Source organism: Ambystoma mexicanum, chromosome 6p, assembly GCF_040938575.1.
Source record: "Ambystoma mexicanum isolate Mex_15411 chromosome 6p, UKY_AmexF1_1, whole genome shotgun sequence".
NCBI lineage: Eukaryota > Metazoa > Chordata > Amphibia > Caudata > Ambystomatidae > Ambystoma > Ambystoma mexicanum.
Window position 1 is genome coordinate 1198966630 of NC_090935.1, and position 10224 is coordinate 1198976853.

At 45.8% G+C, this 10224-nt stretch overlaps 1 long non-coding RNA gene across 1 annotated transcript; it reads right to left on the bottom strand.

Annotated features, from left to right (window-relative positions):
• Positions 1-1144: 1144 nt before the first annotated feature.
• LOC138510308 (uncharacterized) lies at positions 1145-6353 on the bottom strand. The gene is made up of 2 exons (XR_011280361.1): positions 6263-6353; positions 1145-1564 (listed from the first exon to the last, which is right to left on the bottom strand). It is a non-coding gene; the product is annotated as an uncharacterized lncRNA (long non-coding RNA).
• Between the last annotated feature and the right edge of the window lie 3871 nt (positions 6354-10224).

Genomic DNA, 10224 nt, shown 5'->3' on the forward strand with positions numbered 1-10224 from the left:
GGGCGCCCCCTTGCGCAGCTGGAGTAACTCCAGCAGGACCTCCACCTGCTTGTAGCTGATCTGCCATGTTGGTGAGCACATGAGCACCCCTTTCTTGTTAGGGGCTGCAACCCACGTTGGAATCAGAGCCAGAACAAACAAAACTCCATCAGATTGTTCAGCACCACTGGGATTTTACATTCCTTAGCCGAAGGTAAATATTGAGCACAACCAGAAAGGCTGACAGATCCTCCCCAGCTGCACCCTGTAGGGGATCAATGTCACTGAGAAGAAGACACTCCCTCACCACCCTAGATGAGTGAGTAAAATGGGAAAATAAGGATGGAGAGTGACAGAGAGAAACACACAAGAACCATGTGCTCCTCCTCCCTGCCTCCCAGTCTCACAATCTCTCCCCTTCCTTTTATGAATGGAGGATTAAAAACCTCCAAAATGCAGTCCACCGCCCGCGCGTCTGTGGGATTTCCAGAAATTAGGTGTGGGAGGCGCACACGCACTCCTTTATGGAGCTGCAACCTCTAGCACCATGTGTGGCAAAAATGGCGGCCGAAGCGCTGTACGCGCCGGCTCCACGCCATGACAGAAAGTTGTAGTACAAACCGATGTTCTCTCACTGCTGCATAGCGCAACTGGTCTGTGTCAGGATGGACGACCACCTCGTCGCCAATGTGGTATGGGGGCCCCTTAGTAGGAACCGCCCTGTGCACTGTGAGCCCCCCAGCAAACAGAAAACTTGTGAGACTCTGAATCTCGTCCGTGCTCCACCCGTGCTCTATTGAGCGCACGTGACCTGCCCCTTTTATTGGCATCCACACGCAACAGAGTTACATCACTCTGCCGCGTGTGCTAACTTAAAAAAAAGGCCAACTCTATGCATAAAGGGTGTACCCAATCCCCCACCCAAATGCAGCCACTGAGCGAGACCCCATCAACAGTGGCACAGGGTCCACCCCCACCGGGCGTATCAACCAGATTGACTGGGATACAAGGCACGTCACAAAGACACAGACATCCTACGTTACCAATAAATCTGCTAGCAGCCCTAGCTAGGTGAAGTCGCCCAAAGACACTTGCAAAAAGAATGACTAATCCCCCACACTAACGTGAGATGGGGGTTTAGATTCTATTAAAGACAAGGAGGCGATTATTATGCATTACAATCTTTACTCTGAAACCACAGCAGCAAAGAAAAAACTTTTACAAACAAAAAAGTTTCAACAACAGAACTAGATAAAGTTCAATGTCAATGCAAGGGGAACTCCCCAAACCATCATGGAGGATAGGTCATACCCTGCAGGGGACCAATGAGCAGGGACCCTCCTTTATATATGTCCATTACTCTAACGCCAACCCCTCTTTCTGCAGCTGACTTGCACCAGACGCCCAATGGAACGGTTGAACTGCGTAGCGCAGAGAAAAAGGATCCAGCGAAACCGGAGATCTCAACCTTTCCGCAGCCTGAAGCAATGAAGAAGTTCTTCTGGATAGGACTTCTCACCCGAAATCACGCACTCCAGAACTTGTAACTGCGATCCACACTCCTGAGCAGAACCTCAACTCGTACCTGTAAGAACAACAAGCAAGAAGGGTGGGTGGTTGGGAAGAACAACAAACCAAAGAATGTTCTCACTTGAACCACCTGTGTACATGCGTATCACAATTGTCATATCATATCATATCCAGGGTGGGTGGGAGGGATAATAATCGCCTCCTTGTCTTTAATAGAATCTAAACCCCCATCTCACGTTAGTGTGGGGGATTAGTCATTCTATGACAAGACAGGAGGCTCATATTATGCAAGTTCAAAGCCCTTGCATCTCATCAGTAAGTACAAAATGATCCAATATAATAGATAATATAATAAAATAATAGGAAAGGAAACATTTTTTAAATGCTTTCATTAAATCAATCTGTTGACCAATCAGAGAATTGCCCAAGACTAGGTTGCCCGAAAAGCTGTCTTATAAGGCAAAGTCAAATCCACTGCAAGAAAAACAGGAATGTGCCAAATCCAGCGTTCCTTACAGGCCACAAAAACCAACTGGTTAAAAGAGGGGAAAACATTGAACAAAGTTTTCCTATACTAATAGGTTAGGACAAAACCATCTGAAATAAACACCTATGTTGTTCAATCAAATATTCGAAACACTTAAATTCGTACCATTTTTGGGGACCTAGAAAGCAAACCAATGAAAACAAACACCTAGCTCTCCTGGAGATAAAGAAAAGTACCCCATAGGGGTGAAAGTCTTATAGGTTCCATCCTATGCATTAAAGGAAGATATCGCATTAGAAACAGGGCATGTCACAGAACTACACTGGGGAACCAAGAGGGAAAGACAAATCTTCAAAAGGGTAAAATGGGAGTAAAAAATCATTTTTATAAATTTTGTAATAGGACAATCATCCTGAGCGGAGCTGAAAAGCAATAGAATTAATCTACAATTGTCTTCAGACATATGTGTATACTAAGGAGGGAAGTCTTCTGGAGGCAGAAGCAGAATGGAAGAGAGGGCCCCACCTGAGAAGCTAAACCCGTCAAACCACCAACACGGAGACCCTCAGACCTCCCGAACTCTTGAAGAAGGACTCTGCTACCATGACAAAAGGCAGATATTATAAACCTGATCCTTAAGAGGCCAAACTTGGCAAGAAGAAAAAATGTATCCGACATCCAATCACTACCATTATAGTGATATCTAAACTCCTTTGTAGGTATGCCCGGTGCTTGAACCTTGATCCCTCCTCCCTGGTGATAAATCCCCTAGCGGATCAAAAGTAACCGAAGGAGGACACCAAATTTCCAAAATCTTAGCAAGACTCTAAACTGCAAAGAACTGATCACTAAATGGTTAAACTGAAGGTGTACACCAGAAGAGGTCCAACCTATATTTCAGCCAATTTGCAGATCTTTGAAGCTCACAGCACCCTGAGCTGGCACCTTACTGCAAACAAACTCTTGTGAAAACCCCAAAGGTCCACCTGCCATGCAGGTGACTATGATAATCAAGTCATCAACCAAATATATATCCCAGCACTCTGGTAATCGTAGCGGCAGACACCGTCTGAAAGTTAATGTATAGACTCTGGAACGCATCGTGATAGAGGGTCATAACGTGGATGGGGGATAGTATCACTCCCAGACCCCTCTATCCCACCAAGGGATATTGAGCCTTCCCAAAAGAGGAGAAACCTCCCCCACTTATCCAAAGGAAAAACCTTGCAATCCAGAAAGAAAACTACCCTGAGGACCACATTAAAGCCCCGCTTTACACCGTTAAGAGAAATAAATACCCACTAGCGCCTCTAACCAATCCCCTGACTGGACAGACTCCAGTTAACTTATTGAAATACCAGAGATTAGCACAAAGGAAAGTAACAGACGGGAGGGAAATGCTCAGTGCGAGTCTGCACTGGTCACCCGCCAGAACTCCTGTAAAAAGGAAAAAACTGAAACCATTGGATACTCCCAGAGGTGTAATATTATGATGCAATCTCCCCCAAGGATGGCAGGAAGGGGATTGAGGGGGAATGAACTCTGGATAATTATCAATGCCCTGTACATGCAAGGTTGAGAAGAAATCTGGGACCACTGTCCCCTCAAACCCTGAGGTCTGAGTCACTGTATTCATGTGAGGCTGACTGGCCACTAAGGGAATCAGGGGAAGGAAAAACTAAGCACATTGTCCATAGCAAAACAGTACTTATACAGTACTACGAACCCTCAGGTATATGAGTGGTGCTTAACACTACTACGAGCGTTGTGTGGTGTGAGGTGTTCACTTATCGATCTCAGCAGGATAAAAGACTGATGTAGACCTTTCCAAAATTAGGAACCTGTATCAGAACGGTCAGCACGGATATGAAAACAGCACTCTAAAGAGGTTAAGCAACGCTCATGAGGGTACAGAAGCCTGCGTGTACTCCTCGAGCAGAGGAGAAGTTGCAACACACTGTTAGACGGTTAGCTGAACCATAGGCCAAGCTTTGGGAGGAAAAACATGAGGCAGGCGCCAGCAAGTTATTATTTGGCAACTCGTCTAACTGATACCATCAAGTGTTTCCAAACACTCCATCCAAGTAAAACCTGGTTGCTCAACTTGTCATGTAAAAAACTGAACGGTTACCCTCGAGCTGACCCTGTCTCCACCAGAAACCAAAAGAATAAGGAATGTCCAATGGGACAAAAGTAGGGGAGAACAAACGTCCCCACTAAAGAGAGCCTTAAGCCCTACAGACCTCAATAGAGGCATAACGCATCATCTTTATTCTTCCTCATGTTGAGAGAAAATACTGTAGCTTAATCAGCACTGGTATTGGGTGGAGCAATTGAGGTCGGGAATCAAAACCTAAGGAAAGGACTGAGTTGTCCTGAAACTAACTAAGGTAAAGGGTGACAGAATTTTTAACTAAAAGATGAATGATAACACCAGAGAGATGGTTAGAGAGGAAGGTACAACCCCATATGGGTCTGTTTACAACCACTTCCACACTCTTTTCTTTAAAGCACTTAATAAATAAAGAATATATAATATATGAAATATATATAAAATATCCAAAGAAGAGGGGTTACGCCCTCACAGGGGACCGAATCCCCGGCCCTTATATAAGCTGATACTCACTGAGCTTTCTGGGCCACTGACAATTCTGAAAAAAACGCAAATGTGTTCCAGTCAACACTTAAACATATTGTTTATCAAAGCGTACACTGAGCAAGTGCACCTCAACTGCTCACCCCAGCAGGGTGAGGCAACCAATAGTACACGAGGGAGCACCTCGCAGTAGGAACAAGGCGAAGCCTGAAACCGAGCAGGTTACTGCACGCCTACAAGACCAAACAATGGCGTCAGCCATATGCAGCACCTAAACAAAGCTGCCGACCTTAAGGAAGGAATACACTGAGCAAGTGCACCTCCAACTGCTCGCCCGAGCAGGGCGTGATAATCAGCAGTACACGAGGGGGTAACCTCGCATTAGAACTCAGGCAGAGCCTGAAACCGAGCAGGTTAGGGTGCATGCCAGTTAAGGTAATTACCCAAGTTGCACACTTTAAGGGAGGAAACACTGAGCAAGTGTACCTCAACTGCTCACCCTAGCAGGGTGTGGACACAGCCGTATACAAGGGGACCCCTCGCAGAAACCCCAGGCAACCTTGCCACCGAGCAGGTGACTGCACCTTTCCAGGGAAGATAACCCAAACAAAAGAAAACTGTCAAGTTGAAGGTAGGATACACTGAGCAAGTGCACCTCCAACTGCTCGCCCGAGCAGGGTGTGATAATCAGCAGTACACGAGGGGGTAACCTCGCAATAGAATCAGGCTGAACCTGAAACCGAACTTATGGCACCTACAGTGAAGGCAAAGCACATAACTTAAGAAATAAGTAAATGAATAAATAAACAAAGAAAATAAAATAAAACTGCAGACTGGCAGTGCATCGGGCTCTTGCGCTGGATGGTCAGACTTTGACCTAACAAACCCACAGTCTATCAGTAAACATTCTTTCTTTCCAGCACTAAAGGTAAGGAAATGTGTTGTGTCACCAGGGATACGAAATTACAAACATTTAACAAAACCACATTTTTACTATTAAAATGTTTGTGCTATAATCTTTCTGAAGAAGTCATGAACCAACCAAATGCCCATTAGGAAATCCCTGCTCAACTGAGCAAAAAAGGTGACAATCAAATACCTCCACTGTAAAATACAATTATTTAAAATATAACAATTAAAATATCTAATCTTAAAATATACAAATAAACATGCGCTGGTCGGCCGCGAACCCGGGTCTTCCTGCATGGGAGACCTGCAGCTCTATATTTGAGCTAACTTGGCTCAGTACTGAAACAGAGGCTTTTGTTACAAACATAAGCCACAGGGGCAGGCCGAACCCAAAGCCTGCAGCACCTGGAATCCCCAGGTGACCATAAATCTGTCAAGGGGCACGAATTCAAACAGGCGAAATGAAGAGGGAACAGTGTAAACAACACTGCTCTCGCGCACGCCGGGAGCAAGTTGATTAATGCACTAGAAACACCTGAGTTTACAAACGCGAGAAATTTTTAAAGAAGAAATAAATTAGAGAGCTCCCTAAATTCATCCATTGCACCACTGCTTCAGCTGAAACAGGAAGTATGAGCATAATACATATTTTCTTTTTGAAAGACACCAAAATGAAACCAACGGCCGCACGCGGCTATCCAGATACATTGTATCAAATACACAAATTCCTTTATAATAAAAGGTAATTAACACATATTTACCATATATGCCATATTCAAACTAATAAAGCCTACTACTGACAAACAATGTAAGACACAACTGAAAGGGGTGACTTAGCTCTGTGGTGTCAGCAGCAAAGAAAGAGGGGTTGGCGTTAGAGTAATGGACATATATAAAGGAGGGTCCCTGCTCATTGGTCCCCTGCAGGGTATGACCTATCCTCCATGATGGTTTGGGGAGTTCCCCTTGCATTGACATTGAACTTTATCTAGTTCTGTTGTTGAAACTTTTTTGTTTGTAAAAGTTTTTTCTTTGCTGCTGTGGTTTCAGAGTAAAGATTGTAATGCATAATATGAGCCTCCTGTCTTGTCATAGAATCACTACAATACCGAAATAATGTCAGAGGAAGACATCCCTGCCACTGTGTCAGCACGCTCTTCTGGTACATTTTAAATGGCACAGGGGGAGAACATTCCATGGCAAATATCCATGGCATTCGATCTGACAGACACGAGCAACCTAGCACCATCGCACACAGCATGCATTCAGCTACATGTAGAGTCAACAGAGGCAAACAGTGGGTGCATACTCACTCAGTTTTAAGACAGCCATTGAAATGGGCTAGTACACATCTAACACCACATCATGGCACACAGATATATGGCTCCAGAAGGATTCATGGTAGAAGCCTTCCCAAACGTATTCAAAAGGCTAGGAAAATTGCAAAACCACAGAGTGTGACTACATGTCGACCCCACAGTCAAAACGGTAGCCCAACACTACAGAGAAATCCCATTGAACATCCAGAAACAAGTGGAGGAGGAGATTCAGCGCTTTCTAGACCTCAACATCATTGAAAGGATGAGCAGACCCACACCTTGGGTCTCCCCTATCGTACCTGTGCCAAACAAATCAGCAGAAGAATCCTTCAGACTATGGGCCTCATCACGAGTCGGGCACTAACCCTGGCGGTTTTACCGCCGGGGTTATTAGCCCTACCACCAAACCCCCAGCGCAATTAGCCCCAGATCACGGGTTTGGCGGGACGGTAAATCCCCATTCCCCATTGGGCCCATTCGGGAATTTCCCATTCCCCTTTGGGCCCAATGGGGAATGTTCTGCGCTATTACTGCCGGCGGTAATTGCGCTGAAAATCAGCAAAATTGTGGCAGATTTGCCCCCAGCTCAGAGCTGGGGGTAAATCCGCCAAGCCCGTGATTTGGTGGCCCCTTAAATTCTGCGATAATAGCGTTGCTGCCGCATTTAAGGGTTACCGCCAAACTCGTGATGAGGCAGTATTTGTGCATATGCGCTGACCAAACAAGGCAATCCAACAAGAAAGACATCAGGCCCCCAGGATCACCAACATGGTTCAACTTTTGAATGGTGCAACTGTCTTTTCCAAGCTGGACCTTAACAAAGGATACCACCGACTGGAATTGGCTCCTGAATCACGCTGTATCAACACTTTTGCTGCCTGCATGGGGCTATTTTGCTATAAAAGACTCCATTTCGGAAAATCATCAGCGGCAGAAATCTTCCAGAAAGAGCTACTGTCATGGTCAGGAAGTCAGGGGCACAGGCATGCAGGGGTTGCATGCACAGTCGAACTGGGTGGGCACTGTCCTGGCGCCTTTGGCACCAGGATCATGAACAAAAGTAAACAAGAACATACATTTAACACCAAAAGCTTTTATTATGGACATAGCACTTCAGATGCATTAACCTTGAACATTCCATCCATTAAGCAGGATGCATTAACCTTGAACATTCCATCCATTAAGCAGTCCCAAGTGTATTCTTGGGTGAGGCTGCTAATGGATTGCCTTCGCACATGCTCACTCTGTAGGAGTGGCAGGGTGTGCTGGTAAACAGGCCTAATGTGCGTGCCCACAATCCCAGCTATATAGGCTGCCCTGATCCTCAATACAGACGCTTTGCGTTATTCTGCACTTACAAGCAGCTTAACACTCACCGCCACCTGAGGTCAGACTTACCTTTGAAGATCCTGCTTCCTGGACATCCTGCTTCCTGACAGAATACTTACCAACTGGGGGAATCTGTTCTTACCTGTACATCTCTTCGGAGACCAAGTATTCATCTTTACACTTTCCGGAACGCCGAAATCTTCACTTGGCACCGCAGCACGACACGCTCCATCGTCGACAGCAGTGCCTGCAAGGAAAAACAGAAGACAAGGTTAGACATCGAAAAAACAGTCAGTTTAAAGTTGCGCTTCACCATACTTCGCGCTTTCCTTAAACCATCACTTACCTGCTGTCGAACATTTCGGTAGCATCCATCTTCCACCTGGCCGCGTCTCGCGTCTCACAGCTGTATTGAGGCTGCATTTCCATCTAAGGGAAGAAAACAGAAGAGAGGCATTATTAGGGGCATAGATAGTAGCAACATATAAAGACATAAAACAGAACGAACAGCATCACAAGAGCTCAAGAAAGACTTACCAATAATAAGGAGAAGCATAATCGGAGCTGGACTTGACTAATCCTTATCAGGGATCAGTGAAGGAACTAGATCCCATTATACGAGCCCCTACCAAAAGTAGCAAGGACGGAGAGCTTATCTTCCATAATTCACAGGTGAGCTTTATGGGCCGGCGTATACTCACAGAAACCGTAGTTTGGGGTGAAGGGTTCGAGAGGTACAACAATCACAGATTGGCACACTCACACACTGTTATCTCCACACAGGAGTTGTATCACCACGTACCACCGCTCACAGCTTTTCTACTGAGGGAGAGGCCTGAAGGGGGGTGATTCAAGTTCAGGGAGGGCTGCAACCATGCCCCACACCTCCGTAGAGACCAGGCGAGCGTAACAGCTACATAAGATCATCAAACATGTTACAAATTGTCTCAGCTATAGCAACGACATTCTGGTCTTCGGCAAATGAGTGAACATGATGACATCCTACATCGTATCTGCCTTGGATTAGTAGCAGCAAGAGTGACACTAAACAAACACAAATGCGAATTCCGCAAACACACTTTGACATTTTTCATCAATATATTTTCCGAACACGGCATGAGACCAGATCCAGACAAGATAGCAGCCCTAACAGAAGCCTCCCAGCCTACCTCTGTTTCAGACTTACGGAAGGGCCAGCTATAGCTCACGCTTCATGGAAAATTACACCACCATCAGCGCACCACTGTGGGAACTTACCAAAGACAGACAAGAATTCAAATGGTTCACAGAGTGCCAGACCAGTTTCAAGGCCACTCGAACAAACATTGCGTCGGCAGCAGACATGGCCTATTTCAACTTGTCAAAAGACACAGAGGTGACCATAGACGCCATCCCAGTAGGGCTCAGCACCATTCTGTCCTAATTCGACCAGAAGACAACTCACTCCAAACAAATAGTGGCATATGAAAACCACAGCTTGTCAGACACAGAACAAAAGTACTCTCAAGCTGAGAAAGAAATCCATCATTACAGACCACCAGGCCCTCCTCGCCATATATGGCAACCCAACAGCAAGAATGCCCCCACGTATCGCCAGATGGGGACTTCGATTATAGGACTACAAATGTACTATTCACCACAGACCAGGGAAGGACAAAAACCCGGCAAACTTCCTCTCTCGGCACCCGAGAGGACCCAGACAACAACACTCCTTAGGGGAGGCCTATGGCTACTACGTCATCCACCAGATGAAACCATTCCTGATTGCTTGGTCAATTCTCCAACAAGTGTCTGAAGCTGACCCAGCTTTAACCATCATAGCCCGATGGATGTCCACAGGGAAAATGTGGCATGCGAAAGACATGGCAAAGCATCTAGACCCAACTACTCAAGAAGAAGTCAAAGGGAGGAACTCACAGTCACAGAAGACCACATCATAATGAAAGGATGCAAACTTGTCCTACCCAGATCCCGGTGTCAGCGAGTCATCGACCTAGCATATAAGGGTCATAGATGAATTACCTATACCAAGAAGTTACTTTGAGAGACAATATGGTTCCCCCAAGTGGACAGTA